Source organism: Rhineura floridana, chromosome 1 (genome assembly GCF_030035675.1).
Source record: "Rhineura floridana isolate rRhiFlo1 chromosome 1, rRhiFlo1.hap2, whole genome shotgun sequence".
NCBI lineage: Eukaryota > Metazoa > Chordata > Lepidosauria > Squamata > Rhineuridae > Rhineura > Rhineura floridana.
In genome coordinates, this window is record NC_084480.1 from 273077734 (window position 1) to 273092387 (window position 14654).

At 40.7% G+C, this 14654-nt stretch overlaps 1 protein-coding gene and 1 long non-coding RNA gene across 4 annotated transcripts in view; one reads left to right on the forward strand and one right to left on the reverse strand.

Annotated features, from left to right (window-relative positions):
- Window positions 1-14654, reverse strand: part of LOC133372766 (uncharacterized) — a 51149-nt gene that overhangs the window by 27547 nt on the left and 8948 nt on the right. The gene's annotated exons all lie outside the window — the stretch shown is intronic.
- The window catches only part of ZFHX4 (zinc finger homeobox 4), a 339659-nt gene continuing 338281 nt past the window's right edge, over window positions 13277-14654 (forward strand). The window contains exon 1 of the mRNA XM_061601621.1: window positions 13277-13394. The gene's annotated coding sequence lies outside the window, so the exon portion shown is untranslated. The remainder of the gene's footprint in view (window positions 13395-14654) is intronic.

Genomic DNA, 14654 nt, shown 5'->3' on the forward strand with positions numbered 1-14654 from the left:
CCTTGAATGGACTTAGATTTCAATCCAACCAAAACAAATAGTATTAAAGGAAATGTTTAAACATACAAATATTGATTTTAGTGTTTTGAAGTAGATTTTTTTAAAATGCTTGAATGAATACTGATGCTATGTAGTATTTCCCTTAAAAATAATATTTTAGGAATAAACTATACACAAGCAATTTTTCCCAGGGTTTTAGTTGAAAATCTATTAATACTATCCCATTTCCCCCCTAAAATGTAATTTTATATATATTTGCTGTTTTCATATTTATAAGTTCCTCCATATTAAGCACAATACAACTGTTTTGTTTGGTTCCAATGCCCAGATCCAGAACTACAATTACTCCAATGTGTACCCTGAATTGAAATAGCTGACATCAGCAGAGTGACATCAGATCCACAGTAGTTCAGCTGGAGTATTAGGATTTAAACTACACTATTTACATCAGTGCCACTAAAGTGGCTGATACTTTAATTTTGCCTATCACAATTTTATTGGGCCAACAGTCTGATTCCAGCCCCAACAAATGAATGCTTCAATAAATGCTAAAGATGTAAGGCACTGATCCCTGTGACTCCTCATAACAACATAATTCCAATACTGTAATTGATTCCGTAAACGAAGCTACGGACCTGAACTTACAAGATCTGAACAGGATAGTTTATAACAAATGCTATTGGAGGTAGCTGATTCATAGGGTCCCCATAAGTTGTAATCGATTTGAAGGCACGTTAACACACACAATGTTACTCCAGCGTTCCATTCTAGATTTGCAACAACAAATGCTTGGGAGCTACATAGCAATCAGTTTAAATGTGACTGTACTGGACTAAATGAAGATATCCAAGATATGTGGGGTTGCCAGACACTGATAGTCTCATGCCCAGGTACTTTGCCCACCATACAATAGGTGCTTAGTTTCATGGATGCAACTACATCATGTTCTATAAGATCATTCTTTGGGAATCCATCAGCAAATATTCTTTAATAAACAGTAATTTAATTTATTTAAAGTATGGGTAGATATTAATATATTCTAGTTTGAATGTATCTCAGGAAAAAAATATCAAAATTCAGTCTTTCATTCTGTTCATTGTGCTAGGTTCAACAATACACTAAAGGTGGTATCCAGTGTTGTCCCATCCACTAATGGATGACATCAATCAGAGGAAAGGGGCTGGGCAAATGTTGCTGATTGCTCTGTCATCCTATGACATCCACCAAAAAAATTCTATTTCAGATATTTCAGAGATCCCCCAGAGCAGATTTTGGGAAGGTTCAGGGCGCTCAAGGGGGGCAGCAAATTGCCAAAAATTGCCTCTCCCCACTCTCTGCTTTCTGCTTGCTCAGTAGAGAGGTCAGCACTGGATACCACACTTAAGTTGAAACCTGCACCTGTACTATTGATTTCATTAGAATGTATATATGGTACTTTAGGCTGGATTGTGATTTTAAATAAAAAAGGGAGCACTAGTAGCATTGTAAAGTTACAGACATTTCCATTTAAAACCAAGCAAAACTGAATCTTGAGCATTTGCAATTTGAATGTTGGTGATATTTACAAATATGTAAATAAACCTAGAAAACTATATACACTGTAAACAATGTGAAGAACAATAAACTTTTCTGAAGCAATGCCTAAGTGGTTTTGTAATATTTCTTCAAATAAACATCACACCATTTAGCACTGTGGTTTAAAGATAATGGAAAATAAGGGGCTGTATCCAATTGGTATCCTTGCACAAGTGCAATAACATTTGATCCAGCTGGAGCCACCTGCTAACTGAGGAAGAGGTAAGGTGATTTTTGCTTAATTTCCCCCTGCAGCCCCTAGAGTGCCTCTGTCCATTCTGGAAGGCTGGGGAACCCTCCAGAACAGTCAGATCCATTTCAGTCGGGTTTCAGGCCTGGTTTTGGCACGGAGACAGCCTTGGTCGCCCTGTATGATGACCTTTGTCGGGAGAAAGACAGGGGGAGTGTGACTCTGCTGATTCTCCTTGATCTCTCAGCGGCTTTTGATACCATTGACCATGGTATTCTTCTGGGGAGACTCGCTGATTTGGGAGTTGGCGGCACTGCTTGGCAGTGGTTCCGCTCCTACTTGGTGGGCCGTCTCCAGAGGGTAGTGCTGGGGGAGCATTGCTCAACATCCTGGGCCCTCCAGTATGGAGTTCCGCAGGGGTCAGTTCTGTCCCCCATGCTTTTTAATATCTACATGAAGCCGCTGGGTGTGGTCATCAGAAGTTTTGGAGTGCGTTGCCATCAGTATGCTGATGACACGCAGCTCTACTTCTCCTTTTCATCTTTTTCAGGTGAGGCTGTCAATTTGCTGAACCAATGCCTGGCTGCGACAATGGACTGGATGAGAGCTAACAAACTGAGGCTCAATCCAGACAAGACTGAGATGCTGTTAGTGGGTGGTTCTCCTGACCGGATGGCGGATGTTCGACCTGTTCTGGATGGGGTTGCACTCCCCCTGAAGGAGCAGGTTCGTAGCTTGGGAGTTCTTTTAGAACTATCCCTGTCACTCGAGGCACAGGTAGCCTCGGTGGCACGGAGTGCTTTTTACCAACTTCGGATGGTGGCCCAGCTACGTCCCTATCTGGACAGAGAGAACCTCGCTTCAGTTGTTCATGCTCTGGTAACCTCTAAATTAGATTACTGCAATGCGCTCTACGTGGGGCTGCCTTTGAAGACGGTTTGGAAACTGCAGCTCATGCAAAATGCAGCGGCCAGATTGATAACAGGGACCCGGCGGTCCGAACATATAACACCTATTCTGGCCCGCTTGCATTGGCTGCCTATATGTTTCCGGTCCCGGTTCAAAGTGCTGGTGTTAACCTATAAAGCCTTATACAGCTTGGGACCACAATACCTGATGGAACGCCTCTCCCGATATGAACCTACCCATACACTACGCTCAACATCGAAGACCCTCCTCCGGGTGCCTACTCATAGGGAAGCTTGGAGGGTATCAACAAGAAAAAGGGCCTTTTCAGTGGTGGCCCCCAAATTATGGAACAATCTTCCTGATGAGGTACGCCTGGCGCCAACATTATTATCTTTTCGGCGCCAGGTTAAAACTTCTCCTCTTCTCCCAGGCATTTTAGTATGTGTTAACAATTGTTTTTAACTTTTTAAAGAATTTACAAATTTTAAAGATGTTTTAAATTGTCTAAATATGTGGTTTATTGTATTTGATGTATGACTGTTGTGAACCGCCCAGAGAGCTTCGGCTATGGGGCGGTATATAAATTTAATAAAATAAATAAATAAATAAATAAACAAATAAACAAACAAACAGCAATAGGGGCTTCAGTGGGAGGGGGAATCAGGAAAAATCTTCTCCCTTCCTCCTTTTCCTCTACTAGCGCCTTCCCTGGAGTAACAGCACTAGGGGAACCAACAGGATGCCATTTATTGAATATTTTTACTTATAACCTGATAATGATGTTTAAGGTAGGACCCATCAACCATTGCACTAGTACAAAGTCAGAAGTGAAAACTACTTAATAATTACAGGGACTTTATTGTGACAGATTCAAGTGCAAATATTTAGTTCACCAGTATTTCTGTTCTATCAAGAATTGCTACTAGACACTGCTCTCACATCAATGCAACTTGTGTGGGAGCAAAACTTGGTAGAATGAACTCTTATACTCTGGTCATAAACAACTGCAGAAGCCCTGGAGCATTGTTAGGGGACAGCTGATGGAGCCTTTTGTGCTGAGCTCCAGATCTCCTGTCCCGTTATCTCCCTTTTTTCTTTTGATTTAAAAACACACATTTTCTTTGCTGACATGGTGACTGGGCATACTGCAAAATGCAGATCTTAATTTGCTGAGGGGCTTCTATACATATACATTAGAATATGCAAATTTTATACAGATATGTGTCAATGAATTTTCCTATAAGTCCTTCAAATATGTAGCAATGTCCAGAGCTTGGAAAAGTTACTTTTTTGAACTACAACTCCCATCAGCCCCAGCTAGCATGGTGCTGGCTGGAGCTGATGGGAGATGTAGTTCAAAAAAGTAACTTTTCCAAGCTCTGGGACTCCTGACAACAGCACTAGCATACTATTATGCGGTATTCAGTGGGTATAATGTTGGGTTTGCCTTCCTTTGTAGCTTATGGATCCCTCCATAATGGATAATTATCGGCCAGTGTCCAATATCCCATTTTTGGGCAAGGTAATAGAGCGTGTGGTGGCCTCCCAGCTCCAGGGATTCCTGGATGAAACGGAGTATCTAGATCCATTTCAGTCTGGTTTCAGGCCTGGTTATGGGACGGAGACGGCTTTGGTCGCCTTGGTGGGCGACCTACGCAGAGAACTGGACAGGGGGAGTGTGTCCCTGTTGGTTCTGCTGGCCCTCTCAGCGGCTTTTGATACCATCAACCATGGTATACTTCTGGGCCGCCTTGCTGGGATGCGGGCACTGTTTTACAGTGGCTCCGTTCCTTCCTGGAGGGATGAACCCAGAAAGTGGTGCTGGGGGATTCCTGTTCGACTCCTTGGCTGTTGGCCTGTGGGGTCCCTCAGGGCTCAGTTTTGTCCCCCATGCTATTTAACATCTACATGAAACCACTGGGAGAGGTTGTCCGGGGGTTTGGGGTTTGGTGCCATCAGTATGCTGATGACACCCAACTCTACTTCTCCTTTCCACCTAACTTCAAGGAAGCTGTCTTGGTTTTAAACCAGTGTCTGTCATCAGCGGTGGACTGGATGAGGGCGAACAACTTGAAGCTTAATCCAGACAAGACAGAGGTGCTCCTGGTCAGTCGAAAGGCGAATCAGGAAATAGGGATTCAGCCTGTGCTGGATGGGGTTACACTCCCCCTGAAGACGCAGGTTCACAGTTTGGGTGTGTTCCTGGACTCAGCTTTAAATTTGGAGGCCCAGGTTTCTGCGGTGGCCAGGAGTGCTTTTGCACAATTAAGATTAGTGTGCCAACTGCGCCCGTTCCTTGAGCCGTCTGATCTGGCCACGGTGACACATGCCTTAGTTACATCCTGTTTAGATTACTGTAACGCGCTCTATGTGGGGCTGCCTCTGAAGACTGTTCAGAAACTTCCGTTGGTGCAACGTGCTGCAGCGAGAATGTTAACTGGAGCTGGTTACAGGGACCATACGACTCCCCTGTTACAAAAGCTCCACTGGTTGCCACTCTGTTTCCAGACACAATTCAAAGTGCTGGTGATGACCTATAAAGCCCTATATGGCTTAGGTCCAGGCTATCTGTCAGACCGTATCTCCCTATATGAGCCTGCCTGGGCCCTGAGATCCTCAGGAGAGGCCCTTCTCTCAATACCTACGTCCTCGCAAGCATGACTAGTGGGGACGCAAGATAGGGCCTTTTCGGTGGCCGCCCCGAGGCTTTGGAACTCCCTTCCTAGGGAAGCAAGAATGGCCCCCTCCTTGCAGTCCTTCCGTTGGCAAGCAAAGACTTTTTTATTTCAACAAGCCTTTGGAACTGAAAGCTGTTAAGGACAGGACTTAAAGGGTGCTGCATTGCTATTGTCTAATTGTATTATTTTAAACTGAGTTTGAATTATTTTAACTGTATGTATGAATGGTTTTAATACTGTAAATTGTTTAATTTGATTTTAATCTAGACTTTTGTATGTTTTTAATTATATGTGTGTTTTTATCTGGAAGCCGCCGTGAGTTCCAGTTCTGGAAAAAGGGCGGGGTAAAAATAATGATAATAAATAAATAAATAAATTATGAATGGGTTGCTTTCTTGAACAATCTATATGTTTTTCCTGTGTATTCTTTGCATTGTGCTGGCACCTATAGGGTCACACATCACTCACATTTCTTGTTCTTTACATGTTCAGAAGATGTGGGCTGATGTTTAACACTGTTAACTTGTAAGATGAGTGTGACTGGCATAAGAAGAATCCTGCCTCAGAACAGAGAGCTAAGACAAATAATCGCCAGTTTTATCATGCCATGCTGCACTAGTCCCATTTAAATTCCTTATGTAAAAATTTAGCTGATGGCAAAACAAGTCTTAGGATCAGGGAACTGTACTATAATTAGATTTATGCATATTGCTGAAATGAGCTCATGATCATGATGTTGAAGCAGAAAAATAAAAATATAGTGCTCTTCACATGCTTAAAGTTTCAGAGCAATAACACAAGTTCACACCTCTGTCCGGGGAAGCCTACAATCTAATATTTGATACATGGGAGGCAATAGATGAAGAGGTCAATGAAGTTGAGGTTAAACCAAGAAAGAATATATGTTGAGTTTATTTACATGAATTTACACTGAGTTTCAGCAATGGATAAGGACTAAGGGTTGTGCCAAAGATGTCATAAAAGTGAATTCTGACAAGGGATTTAAAGAAAGAAAGAGAGATGGCATCACATATGGAAGAACTGTAGCTCAGCAGTAGACCACAAGCTTTGCATGTAGAAGATCCCAGGATCAATCCCTTGCATCTCTAGGTAGGTCTGGGAAAGAGTCACTGCCAGTCAGAGTAAATTCTGAGCTTGATGGACCAACTTAATATAGAGTAGCTTCCTATGTTCCCACTTCCTAGGGAAGGAGCACTTCCTAGACGTAAGGGACAGCAAGGGATAATGCATGGAGTAATTTAAGTCCAAAGGACATTTTCAGATGGCTGAGAACTTCTCAAGAAGAGAAGCAAACATCAAGGGTAGGCATATATTTGGATATGACAGCAGAGAAATAAGGGTAGGAAAGTCCATGGAAGGCTTTGAAGAGTAGGATGAGGAGGTTTTGTATTGCAGAATTTGGGAATAGACAGGAAGGCAATACAGGAATTTAAGGATGATGTCATATGGTCAGAACAACAAAAGGATGGTGTCATATGGTCAGAACAACAAAAGAGGTGAATTGAGGACTGAACTGTGGGAGATGTGTTTTTTTTAAGAAATATGTATGCATAGATTGCCAAATTGTGATGGAAAAGCTATATATTAAGTAAAATCACAAGAATTAAAATGTTTTTAGGATTAAAAGGTAGACTATGTTTAAGGATGAAAAGATGGAGATGGAGTTGTTCCTTGCCTCTACAAAAGGCTTTGGGTCTAATTATTTTTAAGTATAATTCAACCAACATCTTCTCATGCTTAGCTGCACTGAGTGACACTATTTGTGCTGCTGAAACTGAGCAGGTTGCTGTCAGTTTAAAAATGACTATAATAAAAGTGACCATGAAGATGGATCTTGTGATTTTGCGTTTCTAATCAGTCATCTGTGAAGAACACTTTTGCTTTGATTCAGCAGACTGGTGACAGCCATGATTGATAGTGCATGAGGATGAAAAAAGGTTATTAACTGTCTTCCTATTAAACTCAATGTATTATCCCTCTAGGTGCATCTCATACTTTAAGTTAAAGTACTTACTCAGGTAAGGTCAAGAATGAACTCTATAAACACCATATCCATCCTGTTGTAGATGAACTAATATTAATGTTTTGGAGAGTTCTGTACTAAAGGATATTTAAATTCTATTACTATTATTATATGGACTGAAACAAAAATAATTACTATTTGTGCAATATTGGAAACAAATTAGAGACAACATTTCAACATATGAGATACATAATCATGCCTAGTGATAACAGTACAACAACCACAAGATGTATTATCGAAAAAAGATGTAGGACAATACATTGTTAAAAATAACTGCAGAGTAGCAGTATTGAAACTTTCATAAAAATAGCATTTTATCTGCAGTTAACTAAATATGAAAAATGTTACAGATAAAAGAGAAAATCCTAAGTTTTGAAGCAATACCTCTAAGACATTTGTTTAAAAATTAATTTACTTTACTCACTGATGTTTTTCACATTACTCATAGTCACAAATTTGGACTTGAAGAAAAAAAGTCATGTTCAGTATACAAGTGTGTGTGTGCATGATAGGCCTGATTTTCTAGTTATGAAGGGACTAACTTTGAAAAGGATGAAGTACTAAGTTCTATTTTGCAATTCTTTCAGTGACATAAAGAAGGAAATCCATTGAAAGGAGATATAATAGTGCAGATAATATACACATTATTCATACATGAATTTATTCTCAAAGAACATACATCTGCTAACATATTTTATATGTAATTTAAAGTTTACTTCATATAAAGCCATTTGATAAATTATCATATATTTTAAATATTCTAAATATGTTTAATATTTTGACACTGAATTACTTCACTTATATTTTCAAATGACAACTCCTTTGTAAGAGGTTTTTCAAACAAAAAAACCAACTATTCACCCTCTTCTCTAATGAAATATATAACTGGTTTAAAACAGCCTGTTACTAAATCAAAGGACTTATATAAGAGCCCCTCCCCACCTCCAACAGATATACAGACATTCTTCATTATCATCTTTCAGAACACTTCAACATTTTACAATGAATTTTTATTTTTGTATTTTAATATATCAGGCTTCTTCAATTTTAAATTAAAATTATTGCTATTTTTAATTTTAAAATGAAAATTCCAATCAATAAACCTGCTTTTAAAAAACAATCTTTTTAAATTCTTTGCATCAAGTATTTGGTCATGTACCATAAAATACAGAGAGATTACAAAATCTCCCTTTCTAGTCATGATGTTGGCATAGTTCTGCAACTGAGAAAAGTATTTGGTATAGGACTTAAATGAACATCAAGAATAAATATATATTATCTCGTACCTACACTGCATCATGTTTATTCAGAAGGATTTTTTAAAAAATCTGTAAGGTCTCTGTTGCTATAAAGTGTTCTGTTTTTTTGTCAGTTGAAATCCTGTGTTAATCTTGTATGAATTTATAACTGGTATGTCTTCATTCAGACAATTTGTGGATTGTCTCTACATGTTGCTGAGCAATAATTTCAGGGGTAAGAGGTATTATAATTTAGCTGTCAATATTCCTGTACAATTGTTTGTTAAAAGGACATTTCTATACTGGGCTTCAAATAAAGGAAAGTATGTATAGGTGTTATAAACCTGATGAAAGTCTTGTTAGTTTCACTCTTTTTTAAAGGTTATTTTTCACATGTGCCCATATCTATATGGTGAATTATTTCAGGGGAAGAGAAAAAATACAATCCTTCCATGGAGAATGCATAATGGAGAAGAATAAAATTTCAAAGACAGCAGTGCAATCCAGTGTAAAAATTAGTAAACAGTAATTGTTTTAGTCATGTAAAATCATATTTTTGGCAGGGGAGAGAGAAGGCTGGATAATCTGGATTAGTTTAACACAGCCTTATATGAACCTGTTCCTAGATTACCATTGGGAAAGGGCATCTGGTTACAGCTGTTTGGTCAGAAGCAGATGATTACTTGCCTGAATGACCATTTACAAGCCATGCTATATTTGCTTCAAAAATATTTTTAGATTATGAAACACAGTTACAGTTTGAAAAAACGAAGAAACAAATCCTTTCATACTAAAAACAATGAAAATGCTGCCATGAAATCTGGAAAAAAATAATCAAAGTTATTTCTCCATCATTTTCAAAGGAATACTTCAGCAATGTCAGAAAACAGCAACACATAGGCCAATTTAAACTGAGATACCATTCTGCTATTTTATATTTGAAACCTAGAATAGGCCACAAAGACCCAATGAAGTGCACTTGCAGAGACAATCATGTGGCATGTTGTTACTGTCATCCAGTCAAGAATAAGCAAAGGCATGATTTCTGGCTATCAAGATTTAAATGACTTTCAGCACCATTCACAAACTATTGAAAATGGCATTACATAAAATGGGCTACAGCATATCCCACTGCTTTAGCAGCAGTGCAAACAGTGGCTTGTACTACTGCAGCTAAAATGACATTCCATGCTGCATTGTTGTACTGCCAATTTAAAGCTCTGGTCCCTCATTAACTACACAAAACTTGAATTGGTTGCACAGAACCTTGCAGGAAGCCCTTGGGACTCTTATAAGAGTTTCTGATTTTCCTCATGCCAGAAGAGTCACTGCCGGGCTGCAAAGCTACAGTAACTTAATACTGCAATATCAGTGACTGATACTGTGCCTGTCCTGTACAGTGGGTACAAGGACCAGTGGATAGAGACCTGCTGAGTTCTTGCTTCTTCACTGGTACCTTTCCATTGGATCATATGAACTATTGTGCTTGCTCAGATCTTGTAGAATCGAGTAACTGGTTCCAATGAACTGAACAAGACTAACAGTGGAATCCTAACCCTGGGGAAGTGATTGATGTCAGTGATAGAGCACAAAGTGCATCTCCCATCAAAGGGACTGTAGACCCACTGCCAGTCAGAGAATGCAATACTGCCTTACATGGACAAATAGTCCAACCTAGTTTCCCATGTTCCTACTTAGAAGTAAATTCCAGTATTGGGGCTTATTCTCAGGTAAGTACACATAGGACTGCAGCCCAAATCAGCTCAAATTGCAGTACACCTGCATACATGGTATATGGGTCACATTCTTTGTCAGCTTTCAGCCTTTTAGGTTACTCACTATGTAGAATGAAGGGCAAGAGGCAATGGTGTAACAAATGAAAATCTCTCTCCTCAGTATAGCATTTGTTTTCTCTTTCACAATAAAATCCTAAACATGTTTACTCAGATGTCAGTTCCTCTGTGTTCAACAGCACTTGCTCCTTATTAATATTGTTTATTATTATAATTTTACAGTGCAATCCTGCTTATCTTTTCTGAAGGAAATCCCATTGAGTTCAATTGAGTTTACTCTTAAGTAAGTATGTGTAGGATTGCAGTCATTATGCTCCACTTGCTGCTCCAGTCTAGGGAGAGTAATGCCTAAGGGAAGAATTCTAAAATCATACAATTGTATGCCTCAGTAGCATCTATACAGGATGGATGAGACAAGCCACTGAGTATCATAGAATTCTCTGTCTCATATCTTATGATATTCAGCTCCGAAGGAAGAACATCCTATGAGACAAATAAGTAATGTATGCTTTGACATACAGATTTGGTACACAGGGCAGGAAGCAATTGATATGCATTGTGTACTTAAGAAATTAGTATACTCAAGAGGTTAATTTCTAACCTGATTGGTGCTGAGGCTGTAGCCTACTTAAAACTCATATTATATACAGCCTCCTAAACACAGGTTGCAAGGTTTTTGTTTTAGTCTGCTGATTGTGGTTACTCAATAGAGATGCTAATGTGTTCTGCGAATGCTCAAACAGCCTCTTCTTACAAAATTATAAAACAATTGCTGATCCCTGCCACTAAAACAGATTGATGTTCTGATCTCTGTTAAGCTTTGGTTTAAATTAAGCCCTGCTGCATTATATTAAAGAGAAATAATGGTAAAGTATGGAATTTTGGAGCCACTCACGTTCCCTCTTTTATTTATTTAATTGTAGCTCACCCCATTCTAAAAGTTTGGAGTACGAAATAATGTTTAAAAATAAAACCCTACCATTAAGACAGCAACAAAAAAAGTATTGGAAGAGGGAAGAGGATATGTTCTGATATGGCAATTTTTTCATTAAATGTATGAGCCCTAAGGACAATGGTACACTATAAAGGGGACCAGATGATAGAGAAGTGGGAAGGTTTGGCACAACCTGTATCTAAACCTTTACAAGTTAACCTCCCTGAGACTGATCCTGTATCTTTAGGAGAAAAGAAAGTAAGCCAAGTGCAGGTGTTCTTGCAACCCTGTAATGAGAAAAACCACAAAGTGGAATTCTCCCCCACACACACACACACAACTTTTAAAGATACAAAAGACCACTTGGAGGCTGGGCCTGGCAACCAAGAAGTCTTTTGTATCTTTAAAAGTTGTGCAGGGGGAAGGAAGAATTCCACCTTGTGGTTTTTCCTATTACAGGGTTGCAAGAACACCTGCACTTGGCTGACTTTCTTTTCTCCTAAAGATACAGGATCAGTCTCAGGGATTGAACCTGGCAACCCTACAGATGAGTGAAGAAAAGCTACTGAGAACTTTTCAGTTGCCCTTGCAACCCTGCTAGTTGTACAGATGGTTATCTGCAGTAGGCTCTTTCAGCCTTAAAGGTCACAGTACAGGAAAATGGTGGAAACAGTCTCTTAAGAGTGAAAGGGGGAGGGGAGGAGGGAGAGATTCTATCAGTGTGAACACATATTCTTGTTAGATCCACACCAACATTTAAAGCACAGTTAAAGCACGTGGCTCCCCCCAAATAATTCTGGAAACTGTAATTTATCCCTCACAGAGCGACAGTTCCCAGCACTCTTAGGACACTACAGTTCCCAGGATTCTTTGGGGGAAACCACATGTTTTAAATGTGCTTTTAGGGCAGAGGATAAGTGTTCAAGCACATAACTTCACAGTATGACTGTTGAGACCCAGCCACATAGGAGAGGCTCTGGCAGTGCCTCTCTATGCTTAGCTGCCAACACACCGAATGGCACCAGCGGGTGCCCCCAGTTACATTGCATAAGGAAGCTAAGTAAAGTGAGAGCATGTCTGCTAAACCCTCCACACATTTAGCACAAGTTTGTGAAGAATGCTGCAGTTTGCCATAGTCATACTGAAAGGTCCATGTCACAAAGGTTACTGTCCTACACAAACCTAGCTGAGAGTAAGCCCCGCTGAACACAATGGCACTTATTCCCGAGTAAACATGCACAGGCTTGGGGTGTGACAGGCACTTCCAACCTGCCCAATGCACCCCCTGCATCTTGTATTGCACCCTTTGCTCATCTCACATACAGCAACCTTCTGATGCCTGTAGGGCCCTACTTGTTGAATTTTATCATGTTTGGACTGCCTTCAAGTCGATTCCGACTTATGGAGACCCTATGAATAGGTTTTTCATGGTAAGCAATATTCAGAGGGGGTTAATCATTGCCTCCCTCTGAGGCTGAGAGGCAGTGACTAGCCCAAGGTCACCCAGTGAGCTTCATGGCTGTGTGGGGATTCAAGCCCTGGTTTCCCAGGGCTGGCAGACTTCCTATACTTATAAACCTGCTCTCAGCCATTCATAGGGCTCCCAGAGGTGAACTGAGCCCTAAAAGATAGCAGACACACACAAGGTCTATCTCGCCTACTCTGGCTACCTGTCTTATGTCTTACTACCTCCCATTTACTTCTGTAAAGAAAGACAGCAGAAGGGAGAAGTCAACAGACACACACAAATGAAACGGCCATTTTGGAGCTCTCGCGCCCAGGCAAATGCTGTAGCACTGTTGTTGTGGCGCGAGTTTTGATAGGTTCGTTTGGGTTGCCATAACGTCAGTTTCTCGGCCCTTGTCAAATGTAGCCAGTGGGGGCGAAGGGTGGGATTAGAGCGGGAAGAGGCTGAAGAAGTTGAGGTGGGAAAAGGCGGTGCTGCCCCTGGGCGAAGAGAAGGGAAAGTGTGCGTTTGTGTGGGTGGGGCAGGGGATATTGACAGGACTCAACCCCCGAGGAAGGGGAGCAGGGTAAGTAATGAGATCCAAGCCTACAAAGTGTAGAGTCTCTTTTAGAGCTGTAACACGGACCACACCAAGAGCCTTTTATTATTATTATTAACGGGGGTGGGAGTGGGGAAAATGATAAGGGAAAGTAGATAATAGGCTTCTAATACAAACCATAAGTGTGGAAAACAACTTCCTGGATCTCGAGTTTACAGGGTCTGTTTTTATAAAGGCTGGGGGCTGAAGGACTGGGAGAAAAAAACTGGTTAACCAGATTTAAATACACACGCTGGTGAGGATAGAAAAAATATTCCTGCCAACTGAGGAATGGGGTGATCCTATATTCAAAACTCATAAAACACAGGAGGAAAAAAGATGCACAAGTTTTTAAATGCTTTTCCCCGCCCATGAAGGACAGATAATGAAAGGAACTAATGAACCTAAAATGACCTTAGTGGTCATATTGGGGTGTGTCGCTAATTCATAGGGTCGCCATAAGTCCTAGCCGACCTGAAGGCACATAACAACAACAAAACTATCTATCCCGTATGTGTAGACCAAATTGCTTTCAGTGACACTTGCGGCCCGGACGTTGACTCCGAAGTGAACCTCCACTGCGGGAGGGGAGGGGGACTCACAGTTTCTCACGTGTGAATGCAGAATTGGTGCCCCAAAGCCTCATCCTAAACAGACTGGATCGCAAGTGATGAGCCTCAGTGAGTTCCATGGGATTTAATTCGGAGTCGATGTATTTTAGAATAGTAAATGTGCACGGGTTGGGCGACAAATTGATTTAAACACCAGCGGCACTTGGGGATTAGACGGTCCCCGTGGGAACAAGCTGGCTTAATTGCTGGCGCATAGGCTTAAATATTTTGTGGATCGGTTAAAAGTTTGAGAAATTATATTATCTCTCTCTCTCTCTCTCTCTCTCTCTCTCTCTCTCTCTCTCTCTCTCTCTCTCTCACACACACACACACACACACACACACACACACACACACACACACACACACACACACACACACACACACACACACACACACGGCCAAGTGAGGAGGGTATATTCACAGCTGACTTCTTTCTATTTTTGGAAATAAATCCCATTGACAGCAGTGAAGTTGACTTCCAAGTAATCATGTTGGTGATGCTGGTTCTTATTCACAGTGGTATGCGCGTGTGCGTGTTTAATTTCTAAAATGAGAGGTTCCTGGAAGTCAGTGCTTTCTGCCATGGAAACTGCCCAGCAGATCCCAAAGGTGTGGGGCTTGCTGTGTTTCCTCA